This window comes from Vidua chalybeata, chromosome 9 (assembly GCF_026979565.1).
Source record: "Vidua chalybeata isolate OUT-0048 chromosome 9, bVidCha1 merged haplotype, whole genome shotgun sequence".
Taxonomy (NCBI): Eukaryota; Metazoa; Chordata; class Aves; order Passeriformes; family Viduidae; genus Vidua; species Vidua chalybeata.
Genome location: NC_071538.1, coordinates 3,745,590 through 3,771,938, shown reverse-complemented (window position 1 = coordinate 3,771,938; position 26,349 = coordinate 3,745,590). Strand labels below are relative to the sequence as shown.

General features: G+C 41.9%; 1 protein-coding gene across 3 annotated transcripts in view; it reads left to right on the top strand.

Moving 5' to 3' along the window:
• The first annotated feature begins 24,680 nt into the window (after nucleotides 1–24,680).
• The window catches only part of RALGPS2 (Ral GEF with PH domain and SH3 binding motif 2), a 114,395-nt gene continuing 112,726 nt past the window's right edge, over nucleotides 24,681–26,349 (top strand). For all 3 annotated transcript variants that reach the window (XM_053949986.1, XM_053949985.1, XM_053949987.1), the window contains exon 1: nucleotides 24,681–24,884. The gene's annotated coding sequence lies outside the window, so the exon portion shown is untranslated. The remainder of the gene's footprint in view (nucleotides 24,885–26,349) is intronic.

Genomic DNA, 26,349 nt, shown 5'->3' with positions numbered 1-26,349 from the left:
GGAGAAAAAAAGTGGAAGGCCAAGAAGAACTTGGAAATTGCTGCCTTTCAAAACTGGCTGTGTGTCATTTCCCTTTTGCCTGCTAAAGCTAGGATCTTCCACATCAATTGCTTCTGCAAATCACACCCCAAACAGGCCTGGCCCCCTTCCATGCTGCTCTTATTTGCATTCCCTGAAACACGAGCTCCAACAATTACATCTTTTATATTTGCATACACATTCTGAATGCTTTTGAGCTGATTGCAAAGGTCAGGCTGAGTGGTGAAGTACAGAGGATTTGAATAGATCAGTCTACCTCAGATGCTTGAAGAAGAAGAAATCACTCTGGGCTAGATACTGTCCTGATACACATCTAAGTGTGCTGGCACTGAATAGTGCAGTGGTCTAGAAATTTTAAAAAACTGATTTTCAGTCCTGTCTTGTCCCTCCCCTCACTGTAATTTCAGAAGGCACAGCACACAGTCACTGCATTTTGCAGACACCAAGTAATGCAGGCAGGAGATAAGGATCATGTAGCCACACCAGATTTTGGATGCTTATGCCTCTTTCTTAACTCATGGATCTGCAAAGTAGGGATGGAAAACTTGCAAAGACTGAAATACCTGCTCCTTTTATCTCTGATCTCAAGGTAGAATGTAGATGTTCAGAGTGAATCTAGCTAAATTCTTTTTTTCTGCTACTGAAATGGTTTCAGCATTACAAGATTTTAGCAGGGACAGCATTGGTTTCATGCTCCCCAGTTCAGCTTTATGCTTCAGAGTGTCTGTTTTCAAAGATTACTGTTCATGCAATGTCAACCAAGTCACCATCACCTCTGCTGGCATGTGGAAAGTGTCAGTGGCAGCACTTCCATCCCCTGAAGCTATGCTCTTCCTGCTGCCCTGTATCCCATTATCTCTGTGCAGACATTCCTTGTGTTTACCTGCCACGTTCCTGCCCTGCAGGCCATTTCTACAGCAATTCTCCCCAACAGAGCAGCTAAAATCAGGTGCAACCTCAGTGCCTGTGGTAATTATGTTCGAACGTTAATGTTTCATAAAAATATCAAAGCGTTTCTGCCCCTCAGCCCATGATTTTGGTAGAAGCCAGAGATTTTTTCTCATTTGTTGTGGTCTAACAGTTACATGCTTGGCAGCTGGATGCTTGTTTCTACCCAGGGTTTAATCTACCTGATAGAACTTTATTAAAATATGAACTGTGGGTGTGGTAATCTTTTGGAAGGTGAGGGGCTCTGAAATAGCTTTTTCTCCCTGAAAATTCGCCTGAGTGCTAAAGCAATATTTGGAGCTCCAAGTACATCAGGCTGTATTTGGCCAAAGATTTAATGAAATGCCAGAAATGAGGTGCTTGTGCTAATGACTAAATGGCAAACCCCAAAATATTTATCTTCTGGTTTTGCTATATGACATAGCAAAGAGAAGACTGAAATAATAACTGTTCTAGCTGTAAAGTGAACCCTTTTTCTTAGAAATTTGCTTGTCATGTCTCTTGCAGATTTTGTTTTCCCTACACAGCTTGGGGGGGAAAAAAACCTACCTTCCATAAAAATAAAATTCCTGCACTATAAAAATACTGTGAGTTGACAAAAATCTCCTAAACCACCAACAACACAACCCAAAAGGTGGGGGGATGGGCACAGATGGAGGGAGGGTTCACAAACTCCCTTGGCATTGCATTTTTGCTAACAAGGGGTCAGATTTTGGGGGGGTTGATGATAAAATGCCTGCTGAATGCATATGGAACAGAAGCAACCATCTTTTCTTCACTTTCCTCCCTCTTCCCAGGCTGGCAGTGTTAGGTGTATGCTAGAGCCTCCATGCATTGGCTACTTCCCTTTCTCCTGCAAGTGAAAACCATTGCAGTGCTTTACTCAATGCATTGTAGAAGTTGTTGCTGCATATAAAACTAGTTTGATCTGGGATGAGCTGAAAAATTAAATAACTGCTACAGAATACTGTGAAATTCTGGTTTTACAAGTTAGATTTTGCGTGGGAGAAGGAATGATGGCTGCATTTTTTTTCATGTTGTTTGTGTATCATTTCCAAGCCTTAATTGATGAATGTGATATAGTTTGATAGCTAAAAATATCAAACCAGTTTTGTGGTGAAAATATTATTAAAATGAAAATAAATATGGATCTCTCTACATAGGTGAGAGAGAACACACAAGGGAATGCTTGAAGTGAGTAGGTTTGGAAGCTTTTCAGACTGGAAAAAACCCACAGCTTTGCTTATGTGCAGCACACATTGGTTAAAATATATTTCAAATTTTGCATATGTTTTTGAGTATTTAGCTAAAAATGAGGCACTGCATCTAATTAGAATCTCAAAACTCCCAGACAAATGCTACAGGCCCAATGCTTTGAAATGTAAATAGAACCACAGTAAAGATATTGATATGGGAGTATCAGTATGATGTGAGGGTAATAAAGAGGTAAAAATATGACACACCTTCTGAAAAGTTGAGAAAGAGCACCTGGGGCTGGTAGGAAGGACCAGAGCAGTGATGAGAACTAGAATAAAGGGCTCTAACATTTTACACAGGACTTGAGTCTGTCTAATCCAGAACCTGCTCCCCAGAGTCACAAAGAGGCATTTCAGTGCCACCCCAAAGCATCCTGGATGACAGGGATACTGAGGGGGTTTTGTGGTGGGTGAAGAGACGGCCTGAACCTCACTCGTCACAAATTTATGCCTTAACGCCTGAAAGTTGCTGATGTGTATTTGAGCATTAATTACGTCAGACATGAACTATTTAATTATTGGCCAACCAACAGAGCTGGGGCTTGCTTTGAATTTCTCAAGGTTCCTGTCATTAAAATTGCAACTTCAAGAGCCATTCCCTTCTTAAAAACTTGGGTAAGGAAAACATTCCTTAAAAAGCATCCCCAATTCTAAAAGTTATTTACAAGAGTTATATCAGCAAGCAGTGTCTCATCAGAGAAATGTGAAAAGTAGTTAAAGGCAGGAACATGAATTAGAAAAGAGAAGTTTTACATCCTAATGGCTCCCAAAATCACTGCAGGATCACGGTGCTAAGCCCAGCCAGCTGGTTGTTTGTAAAATAGTGAGTGAAATGTTCAAAATTCACAAATCCCAAAGAGGATGGTGATGGCTGGTGCATATGATCTCAGAACAACGATTAAGCCCAGTTTATGAGGGCACAGACCACAGTGTTCCACTGTGGCCTGGAACACCTCAAGCTGTAAGACGGCAGTGCCCATGCAGAGGCGTCCGGTGCTTCAGCTTAAAAATCCAGTGTGGTGTCCCTCCCTGGTCCCGGAGCAGGGGCAGAGGAATAGTTTGGGAAGCTGTTCGCGACCACAGGGTGGAGCTGAAGCCCTTTTAGTTCGTGCCGTTCCTTTCGTAACTTGGCGTTCGCGGAGAAAAGCCGCGGTTCGGGCTGTTCGCAGCCCCCTTTGGAGCGCTTATTATCCCGGTGACCTCATTCCGCTCTAGGGGAAGTCAGGGAATGCATTTCGAGGGCTGAGGGTACTCCAACAGGGCACCGCGCTTGTTTGGATCTCCGTGGCAGACACAGGCACGACTTGTGATGAATTTGTAGCACAGTCAGTCATGTGAAATCATCGTTGTCTCTGAGTGCCTGTAATAAAGGCTCTGACCTGAATAAGTGAAAGGAAAACACAGCTGAGAGGAACTTATCGGGGTGAAGAATGTGTATGTTAATAAGTTTTCTATGTTTCTCGATTCAGCTTTTCTGTTCGAAATTATTTTGAGTGACAGCACTGGATCCATAAAGGACAAGATGGGAGCTTGGATCTGGACAGGCGTAGGGAAAATAGGACTTGTTTTGAAAACAAATTCCAAGCAGATGGGCAGAGCAGCGGGAGGGCGAACGCGGTTGTTCAGATCACTTGGTGCTCGTTATTTGTTCTTTGTCCCGTCCTGCTTACTCGGGCTCCAGTTCCCTGTTTTCCACCTGCAACCAGACTCCCCTTATCTCACTGATTCCTCCTCTCGACTGCCCTTTTCCCACAGCTGGCTCGGAGCTGAGCCTGATCTCCCGACGGCTGGCCATGTGTTGGGGACTATTTAAGAGCCTTCTGCCTTGTCCTGGAGGGTGTCCGATGCCCAGCCGAGGTGGCACTGTGTCTGTTTCTTGCATCTCCTTGAGCAGCAGCTTCCCGAAGTGTGTGTTCTGGTGGTCAGGAGCTCCATTTCATAATCCTCATTGAATTGTGGCTGAAGGTCTGCATGCCTACAGCCTTGAGAGCAAAACCATCTCCTGTGGGTAGAGCAGAATCCAGCTGGGCCTGTGACTCCAAGCTCTAGTCTTGTGAGGGTCAGCTGTTCCAGGAAAAGGTGTAGATCTACCACTGGTGACCAGTTGTGCTTTTGCTACCTCGATTTTGTTCAGGCCATGAAAAGACATATTGCCAACACCTGTGACCGTGGATGACATTCCCATAGCAAACGGCTGTGTCCAGTGAAGACCTTATTCTCCTCTTGTACGTGTTACGGCTCTGCTGGAGGCTGCAGAGCCCTTTATGTGCCAGCAGCAGAGACTATGCCCTGCCCCACCCCAGGTGAGATTTAAAGTGCTGATGAAAGTGGTTACAGCTCACTCGTCCAGCCTTTTCTGAAGTGTAAGAATGCTCACATGTTTCTGGGGATAGCTCCCAGCTGGCAGGTGCTGATGGGTACCTGTGAAGCCGAACATCTTGAGCCAGCTCAGCCAGAAGTGCTGGATGAGTATGTCTGTCACTGGCCTCGGGAGACTGGACAGCTAATCCCAGCAGAAAAGCTCTCCCTGTCGGCCACATTCTAATAGGAGCTGACACAGCTCTGCAGGTACAGATACAGCTGTGGAAATATCCCTTGTTTTCACTTTTTAAATACTTCTGGACATTTTTAAGATGTCTGAAGTTTTCCTGTAAGTCAGTAGCTCCCTGTCAGACCCCATTACCAGTCCCACCTCCCCTCTCCTCACTTCGTCTGTGTAAACCCATGTCAGAATCAGCACACCCAGTGCTCCTCTGCTCCTGATGGCTTCTGGCTCCAGCTGGCACCACTCTTGAACACATTAAAGGAGTAAGACATCCGTGGTTTTGGTCCCTATTTCCCCTGTATATAACATAATGTATCATTAGGCCATGGTATCAAATGCAAGTGTAATACAGTTTATGGATTGAAATTGGTGGAGGGATCTTCCAATACCATAAAAATGCTCGGATGTGAGGGTGCTGATGTGATTGTAATCTTTGCATCTATTCCCTGACCCAGGTGATGATGAAAAGGGATAATTATTACATTCATTAATAATTTAGGAAGCTAAGCAACAGCACCTGGAAATTAGGTGTCAATTTTGCAGGATTTCCACAGAATGAATAAGGACGAAAAATAGGTCAGGTGCAGTTACACTTTTATAATTTTGAAGAGGGGAAGGAAATATTTTTAGCAAGAAGAAAATGCTTTCTCTCCTGGCTCTGCAGCACAAGTAGGTGCCCGTAACTGATGAGGTTTCTCACACAGGATTGCTCCAGGCCTGACAGGTCGCTGATGATCTCCCCATGCACTCACAGGAGCTACTCTGTGTGTTCCTGTGCTGGCAGTCTCTCTGTGAGGATTTCAAGAGTCATCTTCATTTTCTCCTTTTGGCTCAGAGGGTTTGTAGTTCCACAGGGCTGTCTGCCATGGATTGGTGTCATTTCTGAGTCATTTTCCCAAGCCAGGTCTCAAAACACTATTTCTTATATTTTTTTTTTTCTCTGAAAAAAAAAATATGTGAGCAATTCTCACATAGTCCTCTCTATGAGACAAGGGTGTGGTAGTGCTATGGAGAGCTTGGGCTGATACACAGTTGTAAAGGCTGGGAGAGATACAGCTCTGAAAAGGGTTGGAGTGCTGTGGTCCATGCTGTCTGTTCTGCTGCAGCTTTTATTAGCTCTGAAATAGTTCTCTCTCTTGGTTTTTAATTCCCCCATCTCCCTTCAGGCTGGCAGTTTGAATCGTGGGTATTCAAAGTTGCTTTCAACAGAGAATTTATACTTTTTATATTTAAGAGTACTATTTAAAATGCAAAACTAAGTTGTGACATTGGGTGTGCATCTCTCAAGAGTGATCATGTTAAAAATGAAAACTTCCATTTGTAAAAATATATTACAATTCTAGCTAAGGAAAGACCACTTTTCAAATTAAATATGTTTAAGTCACATCACTCAATTATTTTCCAGTATACAGCAGTACAATATGGATTTAGCAGCCAATTAATTGCTCTGCCTTATGTGCTAATTTTTTTCCTGGATAGCTTGAGGACCTCTGCACCTATTCCTTTAGTGATTTGTGCCCGTGGGGCTGTTGTGGTCAAACCATGTATTACCAAAACAGAAGCTACATGCCTTCCTCACTGTGCATTTATCTCTGCACAAGCAGCATGTCCATCATTGGAAAAGTAGTTTGGAGCACCTCACAGGACACAGCAGACTCATCTTCTGATCAGTTGGATTTGTTTTTATGCACCTCAGGTGTTGACAAGTGACTTTTCTTTTTTCAATCCCACAACACCTCAGCAGTGTGAAGCTTGTATTTATTTAGGTGCATGTGAGGTGAATATTTCTCCAAACATGGCTGGTGTTGGGAGTAGTATTGATGTAGTTAAGTTTTTACTCTTTATGTAAAAAAGGATGGCACAGTGACTGTAACTAGAGAGCTCAAATTTGCTCAAATGCAGATAAGTGTGGAGACAGAGCAGGCTTAGAAGGTAGGCCAAGTCCTATCATCTTTCCTTTCTAGGCAAGGGTACAGTTTTCCTGGGGTAGAAGAGCACATCACAGAGGGTTTTGCCCTCTATCCCATCATCTAAACCAGTGCAATCCATAACTGCATCTGGAGTAACTTTCCCCAGCACTGATAAGCTTGGGTCACTTCATATGTCCTGTTTGAGCTCATGGTATCACCTTGTGTTTCAGAAAGATATATTCTAAGTCATATTTCTAAAAACCCCCATTTTTTTTTCTGCAGCTTTAGGTTTTCAGTGGGGGATTATAAGGTGTTAGAAGCTGCTGTATTTCCACAGCTGGTACATTATTTTCCAGCCTCAGTTCTGAGCAGCAGGAAGTGTTCTACATTATAGAAACCTCAGTTTTATGTAAAGCTGGTGGGTAGGATTCCTGCTGGATGGGTCCCAGCACATGAGTGTTTAAAGTGATAGAGATCTTAGTGTTGCTTTCTTTTTTTTTTTTTTTTAATCATACTGTTATATCAGTGCTTTTGTATAAAATTTATGATTCTGAGATGCCTTTTTTTAAGCTCCTAGAAAGTGAGTTGTGAGTGCAATTTTTACAGCTTCTCTGTTGAGAAGAATGTACTGGAATTACTCTTTATCCAGAAATATCAGTATTCCCTCTTGGCCCTGTGAAGTAACACCCAGTATTGGCTGGTTTTATTGCAGTAAAACTATAAACATTATTTATATGTTTTATTATAGGAATCAAACCATTAATTCATCTGGGCAATGTCAATATTTTCTTAATAAAGTCTCATTTTAGCATTTGGTCAACCTCACTGCTTAGATTAACTTTCAGTGCCAGCAGTGTTTACATAATACATAAATGCACTAGTACCTGTAATAATGTTGTGTTTTACTTCCTGAATTAATTATAGGTTCTTAAGCACTTAATCAAATTCCTTCAGATTATCTTATGCATCCTCTTCTGCAGGCAAGTTTGTATACCAATTTGATAATCTTTATCTGGGGAGTGCTTTTCACCTGAGCACATATGGGACTTTGTTCTGCTCTTACAAATCCTGGGGAGTTACATTTGCTCTTGGGAACATGGCTTGCCACGTGCTCATATTTTGAAGACTGTTAGGGTTTCTTTTGTTTTAAAATAGACCCCCAGTTATATTTTATACTCTTGATACAATTACTCTGCCTTGCATTGCAGTAGCTGCATTTCAGATTTCAGTTCATTCCTCTTTATTTCTTTACATAGTTATAAAACTTTCTCTTTTTTTTACTCTTTTAGTTTGTAAACACTTTAGGATACCCAGGAAAAATGCTTTTTATTATAAATAGAACATGTTCTGAATGTATTTGTTTTGGTCTTAAATTCCTTTCTAATTTGTAGTGAGTGCAGTGCATTACTGCACGTTACTGGCTGTTGGCAGGCCTGACACTGAACCCCTTGTACTGCTCCTTTTCCACGCGTGACCAAAGTTTTGTGACTTCCATTGCAAAGAAGATCTTTTCCCTCTATTTAGCTATCCTTACATTCTGCCTGCATGCACTGGTATGTGTTTTTAGCCAGGTATGCTGTCTTTCTCTTGGTTCTCGTTAGGTATGTTTGATTGTCCAGCTTGCCACCACATCAGCAGTTTCTCCTGAAGTCTGTCTGTGGCAGGATCAGAGCCAACAGGAAATGTGACATTGTACATGGTACTTTGAACAGTCCTGGAGTCTTTAATCTGTTTATTAAGAAAGTTGTAAGACATGAATGTGTAAGGAACATGAATGTATGTGTTTAAATTTGCACAATATCTTGTATAAATGAGAAAAGTGGAAGAGAAAATTATGCATTTTAAAGTCTCATTACTTTCAGATAACCCATTTTATCAAATTCTCTGTCCTGTGATATTTTTGAGGTGTCAGACTCCTCTCTGTCATACAAAGGGCATGCAGCTGGCAGTTTACACGTCTTTTATTGAGGTGGTGACTGCTGGCAGTACTTCAGGTTAGATAAACAAACATGGTCTGTTCATGTGTTTTAAAATGTAAAAAATCCAGCAAACAGTTAAGACAAATTGTTGACTTCACATTAGTGATCTGATAATGTAGAAACAGAGACTTTTTTGGGTTATGCAGCTTTTATCTGTCATTATTTTTATCTCCTGTAAGTAAGGGGTCCAGATTTGAGTTCACGGCAAATACAGAACTAGCCAAGCAAATATCCTTTTCTGCAACTCAAAAATCCTATTTTTTTCCTTGAGCACCAGAACATGCTCTAAGGCTATTTGTAATTGCAGCTGCATAGCAGATGTAGAAAAGGGCTAATATCATACAGCTGGGTCAAAGCCTTTGCATTACCATACAGGTTTAAGGTCATCTGAAGGCCTAGTCTTACTGTGTTGTGATACCATGTTCTGAGTCTTCTTTGTTGCTGTGTTTCATCTAGCTTTTGTTTAAAACATATTTTATTTTTTTAAAAGAGTGTGCAATTAAGAAATCTTTGTGTTTCTGAGAGAGCTTGCTGCTATCAGAAGACCCAATACCCATCATGATTTTGGGCCAAGCTGTCATGGACGAAACTCCAGGGAACACCACTACCACTTTTGGATCAGGTCTAGAGGTGCTTTGATGTTTTTCTGTTTTTGTAGATTCCAGGTATGTGAATCAGAACTTTGTGAAGTTTTTATTTGGATTTATAAATGCAGGAGAAATGAGATAAAGAAACTTCTTCCTATTATTCATGATTGTACTTTTCTCTATAATAAGCATTGAAATCTGGATTAAACCAAACTGGAAAATTCACAGGAGTGACCCACATAACGTAAAATCCACTCTGCCCTTCCTTCTAAGTTAAGCATGGTGTAGTCCCAGTTGTGTGGATTCTTCAAGAACCGAGTGGATCCTTGGAAATCCTTAAGAGTCAGGTGTCTGTGATACCTGAGCCAGATGAAGCATAGTGACCCACACGAGGGCTCAGAGTCTGGAAGAAAAAACCAGCAGCAAATTCCTTCCAAATTTGAACTGTTGGCTCTGTTAGCAGTCAGAGTAGGCAAGGGCAAGAAGACATTGGTTGTGAGCTTCTGTGGCAAAACTGCAAGGAGTGTTGGTCTTCACTGTTGTATGACTTGAGAACATTTCCTGACTCTTTCCTGACCCTTTCATGAAAATGTTGGAAAATTTTATACCTTCACAAAACAAAAAGCTGCAAAATCCATGTACTGTCTCATTTCTTTCTGGTAATGCTAGAATAAGCAGCGAGGGGTTGCCAGGTGTTTTTGCACAGTTTTGGCAGTGTACTGGCCACATCCATTCTGTAGCTGGCTGCATGCTCAGCCCAGGACAGGTCTGGGCCTGCTTGGGAGCCTGGCTGTGCCTCCAAAGCTCAGTGTTTACACCTTGGGGATAAAGCTGTGTTGGAGCTCTTGCACAGCAGCAGAGCACTTTAGTGCAGGCCTGGGCTGTTCCTCTGTCAGTTGCTGCCCAGACCATGGCAGACATCCCAGCTGCAATTCCTTTCTGGTGGAGGTGTTTTCACTTCCACTGCAACCACTGCAAAGGTGCCAGGTCGGAAGTGAGTTTGGCAGCAGTGATCCTGCCCAAGACCCTCGAGTACCACAGGATAAAGCCAAGCAGTTCTAAATAGTTGTTCTTTTTGGCTGCAGAAGGATTCCCCAGGTGTCTGGGGAGCTTTGGAAAGGGTACAGCTGTGTAGACAGCTGGGAATACCCTCATTTCTCTGACACAGGAAAGGGCATGGCTGGAGAACTGCTGCATTCTGCAGATGCCCTGCGGACACTGCAGCTAAAACAATTTTAATTTGCTCCTTGGGTCCCATCTGCTGTCCAGGACACAAGGAATCAAGTAATCATTGAGAGAAGCCTGTCTGTTGTGTGGGGATAGATGGGGCAACGTGGCAGGGCTGGATCAGGAGTGTCTAGACAAGCACTGAGCTCCCGCTGGATTTGGTGTGCTCAGATTTTGCTCAGCAGGGAGGCTCTGCAATGCCAAGGGGTTCGGAGGTGGAAAACACTTCCTTGATGTCCAGCCTGCTTTTCTGAGCAGAGGAGAGTGACACTGAAGGGACAGCTCAATGGGTTGCCCAGTGAAATGCAGTTGCATCAGATTGGAGACACTCTAAATCTGATGGTCTCTTTAATAAGCTCAAAAACAATCAACATATATGGAATTGGGAAATTACTGGGTTAACACAATGATGCATTATCTATGAGACAGTTCTGTTGTTTGGAGTCCAAGTATTATTTGCATTTATTTTCTGGCAAACATTATACATTGTCATGGATAATTCTTCCATTTGTGTATTTCAAATGTGTCTGCCTCGCTTATTTGTACCACGAAATCCCTAGCTGAAAATGAAAATGGTAAAAAAAATTGTGGTGGCTTACTGAGTGACCTGCAAATGGAGTTGGGTATGTGCACATGTCTTCCACAAGTGCCACAATACAGACCATCAACCACTACTTATGTGAAGGTACAGATAGTGTATAACTAGCCAAGTGCCTTGTTCCAAACTGAAATGAAATGGATTAGATTAAACCACCTTCACTGACTATCTTATTTTACTGTATTGAATAATACAAAAGTTACAATTATCACTAGCAGCTGTCTTATGGGAAATCCTTTTGTGCAAAGGGTATCATCAGAATAATTGTATTAAACACAACTTGCTGAGAAAATTATTTGGGTAATTTCCAAAAGCGTTAATGTGAAGGAAGATTTCTTTGAATTAAGATTCCATAGATTTTGACTTCCTAAAGATGATGTCATCTTCCCTGTCCCACTTGGAGGAACTTATTTCAGACAGTCTTCTGTTCTAATGTGCAGATTTTGTCTCTTGGTTAGAGATGCTTCATGTCCTGATGACTCCCGATACTGTTCTCAATGCATGTTTGAAAGGTTCTGTATTTTTCTTTCCCATAGGGTTGTGTAGAAATGGGCAGTCAATTAAAAACGTACATGCACTGAGTTGTATGTATGCATAAAATCCACAAACTTAGAGTATATTTCTTTATTTTATGTTTGGTGAAAGAGGCACATACCTCTGTTTTGCTTAGAATGCTTTTTACTGAAGTAATTTCTCCCTTCAGTATCATATTAAAGTCTGTATTTCCAAACTCTTGACCTAAGCAAAAAAGCATTAGCTGTTTGTCTCACAGTTACCAATCTCACTGAAATGCTTGAGATCTGGGAATAAAAGGCCTCAACACAGCTGTGTTGAAAACAGCACAGAGGTTTTTTTCAAAGGGCTTCACCTGCAAAATTGGTATTCTTGTGACCTCTGAGATCTGGCTGCTATTTACTGAGTTCAATTCAAGGTTTCTTATGTGTTCTTAAAGGGTTTTAGTAATACAGGGTTCTGATCCTCAGTGTTGTTCTCTTTTTGCACTGTATTACAAGAGAGGCTCTGGAGAACAGGCCTGCAAGATGACAACTGATGGCAATTGACAGCCAGTTGAGGCCCCAAGTCCCTTGGGTGACTTGCTGTCACTGGTGAGGCTCCAGCCTCAGATTTCCTGCCCAGGACCTCTCAAGTCAAAATGTTGATCATTTCATTTAATCACCAAACCCCACTGCCATGCTGCTGATGTGGGTAAAGCAAAAGGAGTTGACGTGCTTGAAGGTTGTTTTTTCCTAGTTTGAAGGCTGTGGCTTTTTTTCACAGGAATCACTAAAGGGTTTTGAGAAGTAAGTTTTAAAATGCCTGTTGACATTTCAAGGATGTTCGCGCTACACTGATGCTGAGTTTCTGCTTAACATAAAACTCTGTGTTAATACCTTGTGACTTCTGTAGTGTAGTAAACCTGCCACCTGGAGAAACCATTCTATTGCTGTTCCTTTTGGTGTCATTAGGTGAGCTCAGCGAGGCAGGTGACACCAAGTGGCGCTCAGTGTTTCCCAAGTGAGAGCCTGATGGAACACACTCTCAGGCAGGAGGCGGCGTCAGGGCGAGCATTAGGCAATGAGATGTGACAGTGGCTGTAATGCCAGGATATCCTTGTGCAGGCACAGGGAGTTGCTGGGCACTGGACTGACAGCCTGACCTGACAAATGGTCTGTTTCCTGACAGCCTTTCTCTGCATACATAAAAAAAGCTTCAATGTAAATAGGCAGGAGCAGAGCTTTCTCAAAAACTTTCACAAATTTTAATGTCAGTGATTTTTTTTCCAATTTTCTCTCACTCTTCAGTAACTTCCAGGGTTTTCCAGGGATTTTTCTTTTGAATAATCAGAAGAGACAAGGGAGCAAAATTAATAATTAAAAAACCTGTGGAAAGTACCTTGACATTGTAAGTGGAGGAGAAAGATGATTGCAAGCTATCTCGCAATTCTAAGACTCCCCCCTCCCCCCCCCCCCCCCCCCCAAAAAAATCTTTATTTGCAAATTGCCTGAATTTGGAAGCTCTGCAGATGTCGCAAAGAATGGTAAAGAAAACAGCAGAACTGTTCAGCAGGATTCTTTTGCACATTTTAATTGCTTGACATAATGTGGATAGCAGACACTGCTGCTCTGGGAAACATCTCTTCCACATCCATAGTTTCCTCCCTCTTTGCCTGTGTGTGGGAGGGGGGATTACTGCATGGCCATATGGGAGGCAGCTCATGCAGAACAGTTTCTTACTGAGCCCTGCTGCAGGAGCCGTGGAGGCAAAGGGAGCAGGAAATGATGGAGGAGGGGACAGGGCTCCAACGACACTTAATGGAAGGGATGCAGAAATCCCCTGAGGAAATAAGGGGCTGAGGACATGGAGGCTTTGACCCTTCCATATGCCTCGCAAGACCCCAAGTGGAGAGGCAGTCTAAGAAATTTATCAATGTGAACTCCTTTTTTCCTACTTCATAGGATTTTCCACTGGACATGAAGGAGAAGTGTATATATTACTTAATAGCAAACTGAAATGAAGGTTGGCTGGTTGATAGTTCTTGTGTAAATCAGTAGGCTGGATCATAGCTTTATGTTCATAATATATTGAAGTGGAGAAATAGCTGCTTTAAACAATATCAATACTCCTTCCTGGGAGGCTTCCAGGCCTCCAGGCTCTTCCAAGAGCCTGGAAACTCCAAATATGAAAGGTTGGGGAGGGGGTGGGTTATATAGGAGCAAGCCAGCACTTTATATTCTCCTTGTTTCATTTATCCAGATCAAATCCTCTTCCACATTTCTGAGGCAGCTGCAGACTTACTGACCTTGCATTCAATCAGTGACCCATCAGTAGTGCTTGGTATAAGAGAGATGTCCTTAAATCAGCATTCATCTTTCTGGCCAAAACCTCCCCATGGAAAAACCCCAATGCTCGAATGAGCCCAGCTTTTCATCTATAGAAGGAAATCTCAGAGAATTCTTCAGATTGTCTCAGATCAACAAGAGAAATCTGAGAAATCTGCTGAAATCTGACATATCCTCTGGGATCTCTGGGAGTCAAGGACAGTTTTCCCCAGGCAGGCAGCTTTTCCAGCCAGCTCCCTAGCTGCATGGACTTTCTCTGAGACACTACATGGGAACTGTGCAGAAGAGATAATATGGTCCTCTGCCAATTAATTGTTCCTGGCATGTTTCCATGGGCCTGAAGAACAGAAAACATGTGAAGAAGTAGGAGGGAAGATCTGGTCCTGTGTATTTTCCTGAAAAGCTAGCTCTGTTCCACACAGCTGCTAGTGGTTCTCTCCCTTTATATTTTTCCTAATAAAAAGAGAAGCATAAAGTTACTTAATTATTTTCCTAAGGATGTTTTCTAAGCTGTTATGCATATTCTGTTACTGCTTTTCAAGTCTTGCCTGTTTTATCACACAGTGGCATTTTTATTCTCTTTATTGTCACGGGTCAGTAGACCTGCTAGGAAGTCAAATTGTCCTCATTCTGTTCTGCTTACAAAAGATAAGAGCTGGGAACTGGGTAATATCTTCTCAGTGTACTTCTGTAAGCATCCATCCAACCTGCTGCCTTTCCTCATGGCTCATTGTGCAGCAATTGCTTTAAATACCTGTCTCCAGTTACTTAATAGAAAGAAACCAGCAAAAGAGATTTATTAAACTGAAAGGGAAAAGTCTTGAAAGATGTTTCCTACCTGTAGGGATCCAAACATAAGCACTTAACTCAAATGGGATTAGAGGATACAAGGGAGAAACAGATGACCTTTTTTCTAAGATCCTATCTTAACGTTCTTTTTCCAAATACACAGTGACATAAATTTCACATATGCACATGCTTATTCCCTCTGCCTCCAAGCAAAGTTGATGCAGTCTGACTTTTTAATAATCTATTATAAATAACTGGTCATTAAAACCCACAAATACTAAAAGCAAGGTATAATGAACCTGAACTTTATGTAAAATAGATAAAGGAGAGAAATGTCTCTAGTGAGCGATCAGTTTATGTGGTGAAGCATCACCAACAGTAAGGCTTGCACTGTCAGCACATTGTTATTATACATGTATATGTCTAACCATTAAAAAAATCTTCCAAGCTCTTTGTTTCCTTTGCTGAACTATTTGTTCTCTGGCACAGAGCCAGAGTATGTTGCATTAATATGCATCTAAAGAGAGTAGAAACTGTCACTACCTGCAGATGTGTGTACCTACAAGTGCATTGGCCTCCTGGTGTCACTGGAGGATGATGATGATGATAACAGAGGGAAGAAATTTGTCTCTTATTCTCAGTAACATCAATAGAACAAAACACTTAAATATATTGTTTCTAGTTTCTCTTGTTTTACAGTCTTCTCTTGTAGTTCTTTTAAATTCTTCTTCATAATCTTCTTTTATTTTTTACATGGATTTTAAGCCAGAAGGCAAAATGCAAAATAGTGTTTAAGCTAAGGATCTATTGCTAAAAATATTATCATATTTTTCATGTTTTCCATATGCTCTGTTTAATGATATAGTACTTGTATCCTATTCAATTTTTATTGTCATATGCCCATAATTAAGAAAACTGCTTGATTTTAAGTTCACCTTCTAAAATCTGCTCCCAACACCAAATCTACATTATATCATACTTCTCTTATCTCAATAAACCCCACCTGAACTGCTGTTGATTGACACAGAGGTTCCCAAATTCAGTTTGTTTGAACAGTATGCAGAAGTCCAGAAGAATGGTCCTTGTGAAGGACCGTTGGAAAACTCTAATTTCTGACTCAAGTTCAGGATTTGCCTCTTCAGTCTTATCTTCTTTACTGAAAACTAAGAGTTTGTTAAGGTACATCTAAAACACACAGCACTGCAAAACAATGTAGTTTATTTACCCTTCTCCTCTAGGGAGAACAAGATAATAAATGGGTCCAATTTTAGTTGCTGTTTATAATGTGCTGAAAAGTGTCCAGATCACGCGTTGGCAAAAGCGATGTCATAAACTGTGGTATAGAATAAACTACTCCAATCCTACATTATATCAGAATAATTGGTGGGAAAGTATTTTCTCCTGCAGCTCTCAAGGGATAATTTATAATGAATGTCTAGTTTTTCAGGGTGTAACCATGCTCCTTTGAGTCTCAGGTATGTGTTTTTTCTAATATTACATGCCATACAGAAGTAGCTGGAGAGGACATTTTAAAGTGATAACTTAGATTGTAGCAGTGTTGAATGTTTACTTCTAATGTATTTGTAGAAAGTATTAACCACAAACTATCAGAAACTCTCTTTAGAAATTATTATCATAGATTAGGTTCCTTGTTCTCATGATGGATGGGTCCTCTCTTGAAAAGTAAAAGAAAACCCTGGAAACAGAGATTTCATCCTTTCACAGAGTCAGCATGTGTCTTGTTTAGGTTTGTAAGACTCAGATTTCAATATTTAAATAAATCTTTTAATCTTTCCAAGGATCGCAATGGGAAAGGATGATATGCAAATGATAATTAGCTTATGCATGTCAGGTTTGGTCACAGACTCAGACTGCAGTAAAACTTAAGGTGAACACCAGCTAAAGTACAGCCATTGTATTTTTGAAATTTCGTTGCTGAATGCACTTCGAAGCCTTTCCAGAGTATACAGGAAAAATCTCTTTAAAATTTCAGAAGTTTGGAAACCATCTCCAGCTGAGTCACATTTAAAAACACTGGACTGTTTAGTCCAAGTACTCCAGGTCAGATGATTTTTTTCTCAAGAAATAAGCCTTGCTTCCATACACACTGACTTATTTACTTTAAAAATATATTTATTGGTGTGTTTTCTTTCATTTATCAGAAGCTATTCTGATGAATGTTAAAGTGACTTTTCAGCATGGGTATTATAAGAATGTGAAAATGTCATTATTATTGTTTCTATTTAAAATGAAATTTTGAAAACTCTGCACTTTCCCCATAGTATTTTTATTGGTAAGAAAAGTCTTTCATGCCTTAAGACAGAATTTGGATCTAGAAACCTGGATTCATTTTAAACATGGATTTCTTAGTTTGGGTAGAGAATACTGAAACCTTATGCACGTGTTTTCCTAAATGTTTTCTTTTCCTTTTAATGTAAATTGTCTAGAACAGTGTTTGCTAAGTCCTAACATTCAACATTTTCTCCATGTCCTGACTCTGTAACTGAACCCAATCATCCTGACAATACCAGAGATACACAGGAAAAAACACAGTATTTGGAGTAGCTGAGGCATTACCTTTTTTTGTTCATTTGAAAACGAGTGAGTATACTATAATTTGGCTTTCTAACTTTCACTGAGGAAGGTATGGAGCAAAACACCATCCATCCACCTATTCATCTAATTCCAGCTGCCAGCAAAGCCTTGGGGCATGCAGTAGCATGGTACCAAAGGGATTACCAGCAGCTCAGACTGACAGACAAGATGCACAGACTGCAGCAGATGATGGCTGGCTGCTCTGCTTATCCCAAAGGTATTCCCAAGACAATTGTGTAAGTTGTTCTGAAAATGCTGGCTGTAAAGCAATGTGGCTTGTCTATCTTAGTAATTTAAGCAATGTGTTTATTGACTCTAAAGTTGAACTGTCTGAACTCTCCACATCCTTCATAGCAAAGCCCTCCAGTAGAGTAAGGCCTTTAATGGAGCTGCACCTATTTATACCATTAGAAATTATAGGCATAGATTTTCAGACAAGGATTATTACCTGTGGATAGAAAAGCCATGTTAAATTTGCCTTCTTATGCATTATTTCTGAAAATACTTCACAATGTTTAACAAACACTACAAAAAAATCTGGTTTCCCATCTTTGCAAGCAGTAACAATTATAATGGTAGGGGATAGAAGCAGCAGAGTAAACCAACCAAGGGAGCAAATACTGAAAAGCAGAGTTACCAAGTCCAGGTACTTCCTATGAAGCTCAAGGGAATGATTAGGTGATAACCATAATTTCTTCTATATAGGCAAAAGCAACAACCCAAGAAAATAAATTTAACAAAACTCTTAGAGAAGGGATGAGGCAATTTTTTAGCATGACCGTATTGTTATTGCATCAAGCCTCACCTGCAAGAAGATGCTCAGTGCATCTCTAATACCTTTCAAGGATTTCAAGACTCCAAATAGACACTGAGATGGATTATGACTGCCCATTCTACAGCTACAGAGGGTGATGGATGCAGAGCAAAGTGCTCCCCTAACATGAGGACCATCAGGCTGCAGTGTTGCCCAGAAGGCAGGAGCACAGGATTTGTGGAATTGCTCTTCTTTGTCCTCCTCACACAGAAAAGAGAGCGAGCTGTGGCTCTGTCCTTCCTGCTCCTCCATGTTTGGACAAGGAGAGGTAAGTACAAAGCACATCTCAAAGGAACACAACTATCAAGGCTTCCCACAGTGCAAATAAAGAATTCTAGGAAGTTTCCTTCTTTTTAAAGCAAAATACTTCCTGATCTCCCCATGTAACATTACCTCTCAGTGACAATTTGACTGATTAACTGAATGGTAGCTTAATCTGCTCCAAATTTATTACACTCCATAACAAAACTATTCTAATCTATGGGTGCAGTGTTTCCTGTTGTACAGTGAGATGTAAAGATTCCTGGAAAGTTCACCTGAGCATCTCACTCAACATTCCCAACCACAACAATTGAGAGCCAAAGGGGTTGTGGGTTTCATTTTCCAGTTGTTAAACATTTTGCTCAAATTTTGAAAAATACTTTTTTTCTTTTCCAGATAGTTGTTTAATCACTGCTTGAGGGTGAAAAGAAGTGCATAGGAGCAGATGGCAAGAGCACAGGATTTAAGGAGGGGACAGATGTAACCATATTAGGGAGCCTGGAAGATAAATCTCTTGAAATCTTGTGGCAGACGTGATCATTACTTTGTTTACACAGATGAAATATGACTTGTTTCAATTAACAGTTGCTGTTGACCATATTTGGTATCTTTCCCCTTCAGATGGCCATTAAAACCTGTTGTAAATCATCATGTTTGTGCTACTTCCATACTGTGCATAAATCATGTAGGCATCCCAGAATCTCCACCCTTTTTGGAAAATGTGTAGATAGATATTTATACAAGATAAAAAATGGTGCTTGCTTCCTTTTAAGCAAGTTAGCAGTAGTGATGTGTTGTCTCTGGTGATGTACCAGGGAAGCAGAAAAAGAAGGACATCTGCATTCAGCCTCTGTGCTGCCAATCAGGGCTTTGCCTCTGGCTCCCTCCCCGCTGCTGCCAGCAGTGTCCCTGTCGCAAACGGCTCAAACAGAAAGCACGGTTTGAGTTCCCTACATCTGCAGCGTGGGAAGGCAGCACAAGGAAGATCAGCCTTCTCATTCTGTGGAAAATCCATAGGTTGTGTGAGAGACAGTGAGGAAATAACGTGGGCAGCTTCCTCGCTGCTGAGACGTGTGGAAGAGCCTTTGCTGAAAACAATGCCTTTGCTTGGGAAAACAATGTTTTGCAGATGTAGAGGAAGTCCTCTTAAATCAGCTGTGTGTGTTTATACTGACTTTACATGTAAATATATATATATATATATATATATATATATATATATATATATATACTTTTTTTTTTTTTTACATGTATGCTTGGACGAGTTCAGAAGCTGCTGCTTGAATATACTCTTTTTAAAGTTGTGATTTTTTAAAATATTAAGAAAAACCCCAAGCTGGTTCAGAGTGCTCTTGTGTTGTTCTAATTCCAGCTCCTCACTTTATCATTACCGGAAATGAGAAACAAGCAGAGGTGTAAGCCTAAGGAGGTGTTCTAGTGTTAATCACAACACCTTTGGGAGCAAATATTAGCACATCAGTTGAACACAGTGAGTGAGAGGAGCTGTGAGACATCCATCTACACATCAGCATAGCATTATTAGTAATATTTTTCTCCTCCAGCTCTAAACTCTAAACACATAGGGTGTCTAGTGTCTATTTGTACCAGATTTCTCTGGTACAGACATTTTTTTATCAATTAAATTTTTTTCTTAGTTTCAAATTTAACTGAATGGACTGAAAATTTCATTTGGTTATGATTGAAGCAGGAAGCTCATCCTCCTTATTAAGGGGTAGAAGCTAATATATATGTATTATGTATTAAGCAAAAACATCCTTCAAAAGGACAGAGGAAGATGGTGATAGTTACAGCAATGTTATATTTATCCAATTCTCACTCCTATTTTCCCCTGTAACGAAGGCAAAGACATCGCAGAGGATCAAAAGAAGGAGTATGTAGGTGTAAATGTCACAGACTGTGCACCTTACTAGAACCTGGATATTAATTGCACAATTAATATTAATGACAGTGCATTTATAAAAGACCTGTATAGGTAAGCACTCTAAAATCAGGAAATAATAGAATTAAGGTGACAGACACCACAACTGTGCTGCAATTGTGAGAAATGATTACGCACTTTAAACAAAAAAATTATACCATTTTCTTTTCATAAGCTGACAAGTAAATTTAGCAATATTTTGCATTTCTTTAGTGTTTCTCACCCTGATGTACTTGTGTGAATTAAGTACAGTCAGACTCATTAAATAACTTAGTCAAAGAGTAAGAATAGAAAATAACATTTACAGGTTATATAAATAAAATATTTTCTACTATATTCTCAATCCTTAGGGAACTATATACTTCAGCAGACATCCAGTTGGGACATCCTATATCAAATTGATTTTAATTGATGACTTTTTATGATAGTAACTGTTTCTAGATTCAGGCAATGATAGAAGAACTTTACTTAGTGCCAAGCAATTAGTAATTAATGAACTAGGTATCAAAATGTAAGATATAATTTTTCAAATAATTTCTTAAAAGAGGAAAAAGATACTTCCTGAGCACTTTTCTGCAGTACTGAGGAAGCTTGAATGAAAGGCAGCAAAAATAATTTGGTTTTATATTAGTGTATAGTTTTAATCCCAGTGCATGGTATGTCCACTCAAAGTACTATTTCTCCTTTTTTCTTAAATTGTATTGAATTATCTGTGTTATAATCTACACAAGTAAAGCCGATTACATTAAAGTAACTTACATTAGGAATGTTCTATTCTGAATTGCTTATGCCACCTTCTGTTATTGAAAAAGTATAATAAAGTGTACTCTGCTGGCATTTTATAGACTTAAAATTTACATCAACAAATGCCCTGGATTGCAAAGTCAACATTTCATTACAGCCACTCCTGCAAGCATATTGCAGTTTGTGTATGGAAGCATACACCTTTAGTGCTGCCTAACGGAAAAATGGTTTTCATGTGTGAAATTAAAAGTAGCCAGATAGATTTCCTCCTCTCAATTCGCAGATTATGTTGAAGATGCAAGGTGTTGCTTTCAAAAGGAACTGTTATATCCTCTATAATTTGGGAGGGTTGGGTACAGTGAAGCTGGTTACAGTCATGTAGGGAGATGAAGCTGGTTAGGCAGTGAATTATAAAAATAATCATTCCTAAAATCTAGGATACTTATGTCCAAAAAAAGAACCTCTGAGATCCATAGTAAATAATTATTCAGAAGAATAGTGCAAGCTGGCCAGACAAATACCATTCCCAAATTTGCTTTCTCGGGTGAATGTTGGCGATGGCAAGTGTGCTGTCCTGTGGGCTGTAAGATTTTCAGCTGTGTTCATCCACAGCAATTCCCATGACTGTGTTGGTTCAGGTTTGGCCCTCTGCACCCATTCCCTCACAAGCTGCCAGTCACAAGGGACAGTGGTTTCCTGTTATTTTTGACAGCAGCTTTCTTCATTATAACTGACTATTTTGCCACATATTTTCATCTAGTCATTTCCTCTTCTCACTGCTTCTTGTTATTTGAATATCCAACAGCACAGCTGCAACATTCAACTAATAATGTATTTTAAATGGAATATTTAGGAAAATGGGGAAGATCTGTACCTATGAAATAATAAGGAACTTCGGCTATGTGTATAGAGTTGGCAAGTGAGTATTGGAAGGTGGTTTCTTGGAAAAGATTTGGGATTGTAGGTGAAAAGCAGCTAAATGTGGGGCTCTGGTATAAAACTTGAGTGGAATTGAGCATTTCAGTTTCACAGTCTAATGTACATTCTCCTCTTTGCTCATTCTCTAAAACTTTTTAATATTAAATGATGGCAAGACAGACAACATTTTCTTGTTTTCTCATTTTCTCTCTTATGTGTTGTGTGCATGACTGTGTTCATAAACTGAGGAGAGATTTCTACTGAAGCACTGCCTAGGATGCCTGAGCATTTCTTAAACAATTTCCTTTGGTTTAGACCCCTCTGTGATGCCCACTCAGAATTCTTTCCTCCAGTATCCACTGCATTGTACTGATGATTATTTATCACTATTGAATGCCACTGTATTTTCTTCCTACACAGCTGGGTCACTCCAAGTATCTTCACCATCTGCCCCAAAATTTGGAGTAATGTCGTGCCTCCTGCAAATGTTGTCCCCTTCTGTACCACTTTTTTTCTAGATTATTTTAAGGGTATTCACAACAAAATTAAAACCACCTTACTCTTCTGGATTTTCACCACGATTATGAATGACTACACGTTCTCCTGTTTAATCTCCGTTAGTTTTGGGTATATGACATTGCTTTTTTCCTCATAACCCATTAGGCAGTTTTTCTGGAAGCATTTAGTGAGAGGATTGTAAAATATCTTTGAAAATTTGTCACCTAATCCATATATACACTCCCAAGCTTATTTTACAAGATAAAGTAGTTTTTCTGCTGCTTTTGTGAAGGAGAATAGCTTACAAAAAATATCCCATTGCTTTCCCCTTCTGAGGTGTTTTTACTACTTTTTCTTTTCTCTTATTCCTTGATTATTTTAGAGCTCTTTTTCAACCTTAACAATTCCATGACTTTGTAATATTTTCTTATTTCTATATTACAAATTTTTGTGTTTCCAAATCTGGTGACGCATTCTTTGCATCCACTGACTCACCTGTTGAAAACCTTGCAGCAGGATGGTATTGGCATTTCATTTTCCTTTTATTTATTCTGGTTCAGAATGAATTTGATACTGTACTAGATTACCGTGGCAAAAAAAAAAAAAAAAAAAAAAAAAGAAAAAAAGAAAACCAAAAAAAAAAACCAAGGGGAAACAGTGCTATCTTTCTAGGCACAAAACTTTATTAAAATTGGGGAAATGGCACTGTACCTAAAAGTAATGCTTTTCTTTGTTCCTTGTCAAACTTGTACCTGTAGTTTCACAAATCCTGCCTGCCTTATTCCCCTGCCACAGATTTAAAAGCTGGTACCCTCTTTCCAGCCTGCTGGACTTGCTTAATCTGGATCATAGTACCTGTATTCTCACCAGTCTGCAAGTCTAATAAAAATCAATCATTCTGCATAGCAGGTGGCTCTGTATTTCATTAAAACCCATAGCAGGCAGCCATAGATCCAATGGCAGCAGTTCCAGTACAGGAACAAATTACCAACTCCGTCTCCCATGGATGTGAAGGAAACAGTGACTGTCTTAACTCCTCGACAGGATGAAAACAAGTCAATTCACAATTTAATGAGATTAGGCATTGCTTTCAAAGCATTCAGAATACGTATAAATGGTAGCTATTAATTATTGCAATAACTCACTGGGGCCACAGCCTGCCTGGCTGGGGCTGTGGATGGGAAGGTGGCGATGCCAACTCCTGTCCCCACAAGGGTAGCACTGCCAACTCTGGTGACTGTAGAGCAACTCTTGCAAAACCTTGTGGTTTTCTGAGGGCTTTTACTCCAGAAATGGTGCAAACACCTTGAAGGCCTTGCTTTACCCCCATAAACTGATTATTCCCTAAAGACTGTGGGAGCAGAGAAGGAAATCATAAAAGTCATTGCACTGCCTCCCTTCAGGATAGGGTTCTTAGCAATGTAATAGTTTTTATTTTGGGGCCAGTTCCTTTCCTTGCCCCTGTTGCCTTTTGGCTCGTTAGGAAGCGACGCCTCACTGAGAGCTCAGCCTGGATTACAGGAGTTTCAGGAGGGACCTTCTCGCTCTCCACAGCGCCCTGACAAGGAAGGTGGGGCCAGGTGGGGTCGGGCTCTGCTCCCAGGGCACAAGGGACAGCACAAGGGGGAATGGTCCTGAGCTGCACCAGGGGAGGTTTAGCTTGGACAGCAGCAAGAGTTCCTTCACAGAAAGGGTGACGATGTAAATGTTAAATGAACTTTGCAGTGAGGGTGGCAGACCACTGGCACAGCTGCCCAGGGAGGGCGTGCAGTCTCCCTCTAAGGAGCCATTCCAAACCCGTCTGGATGCGTTCCTGTGTCACCTGCTCCGTTGGACTGGATAGTGTCCAGAGGTTCCTTCCAACCCAAACAATACTAGGATTCTGTAATGAGGCTGCCCAGGGAGGCGGCGGAGTCACAGTCCCTGCAGGTGTTTCGGGATGTGGCATCGAGCGCCCTTGGTCTGCTTGCCGCGGTGGCCCCGCTGCTCTATCCCAAGCCCTCTGCTCCCGTGCGGGAGCGAGCGCAGAGCCCCCCGCCCTCAGCGCCGCCTGGGGGCGGCCGGGGCGGCACTGAGGCGGCGCGTGCGCAGCCCGCGCGCGGCGCCGGGAGGAGGCGGGTCGGGGGGGGGGGGGGGGTTGTCCACGCATGCGCGGGCGGGGCGGGCGCCCCCTCCCCCCCCCGCCTGCCCCCCCACGCCGTGTGTGTGTGAGTGTGAGTGCGAGTGTGTGTGTGTGTGAGTGTGAGTGAGTGAGTGAGTGAGTGTGTGGGGCAGAGTGGCCGCGGCCGCCCCGCGCCTGCGGAACCAGGGGCGCGCAGGAACCCGCGCAGACACCGCAGCCCCTCCGCCAGCACCTCCGAGCGGCCGCCCCGCCGTCATCCATCCCCCCTCTCGCAGGTGAGCTGCGCTGTCGCGGCGGGGAGAAGGAGGAGGAGGGAGCCGGCGCCCGCCTCCGTGGGGCTCATTGTCCGGCTCCTCAGAGGAGGAGGAGAGAAGAAAGGAGGCTTCACCCCAGCTCGCACGGCGGGCCTTGCAGGGCTCTTGCCGGCCGGGGATTGGAGGCGCTCCGTCCCCTCCCAGATCCGGGGAGGGTCTCGGTCCCCCGGGGCTCCGCCGCCCACCTGCCGCCCTCTCCTCCTCCTCCTCCTCTTCCTCCTCCTCCTCCTCCTCTTCTTCTTCTTCTTCTCCTTCTTCCTCCTCCTCCTCCTCCTCGAACGGGGGTGGCGAGGAGGAGAGCCCCCTCTCCCCGGTGAGGCACCAGCCTGGCTGCGGGACGGAGGGTTGCGGGGCTTGGGGAGAGATGTTCCCCCCCCGGTGCCTGCGTGCGGGGCTGAAGAGTGGGTTATAAGGTGGACACCCACCGCTGCTGTCTGTGGAGCCCTCGGGGACGGGGGTTTTGGTGCGTGGGGACGGGCAGAGCCGCGTCCGCGCGTGGAGCACCGCGGGGGCCGGAGGGCGGCCGGGGCGGAGCGGGGGCTGTGGCGAAGAGATACCGCTATCCATCGGTCCTGCCCGAGGGATGGGCCCAGCGACCGGGGCACGAGGGGCAGGGCAGCGCACAGGGATGGGGACACGAGAAACAGCATGGACAGTGGCTGTAAGCAGGGGATGAACACCACGTCGCACCACTTTCGTGTAAAGCAGGGTAATCTCAGAGCATGTTACCTTCCACTAGACGGAAATCTGCTTTAGAGGATGGACAAATAGATGCTGTTTATTAGACATGAGGCATGTTTAGCATTGTTTCTTTCCTGGCAGCAGATGCTGGAAAGGCAGTTCTGTAGATATATTTCAAAACACGATGAGTGGTAATGACAGGTAATATTTTGGAGTAGCTTGCCCTGTGGGTTTAATAGTAGTTGCAGGCCTGGTGAAATTCCGTGGATGTGTATCCCTATTTGCAGGTTTCCTGTACTGATACTACTGGAGAGGTCCCTCTACTGAAAAAAGGTGCTTTTGCACAGGTCTTATTGCACGTCTCCTTCTGTGCCTCTGCTGAATTAAAGAGCTTTGCAATCACAGATAGCTAGAAGAGGTGGAGACTATTTCTTTTCAAATGGGATCGGTAGATAATCAGGCAATCAAATGTTTGATAGGCCTACAGCTTTTTAGGTTTTCTCAGGATTGGAAAATATGGGATGCACAATGATTGTTTTCTATTTTTCTCTTATCACTGCTTGCTTCTGCAGCTGACTTCATTTTAGTTGTACTATGGTGGTGTTTATTTCTAAACAAAATGGTTATAACATTCTGTTCATGCCAACTGGTGGTTTGAGACCCTTTTTGGTATATAGACCTATTGCATGTTTTACTGGTTGTGCATAATTTTAGTTAATGAACTTCAACTTATCAGGTGTTCGTT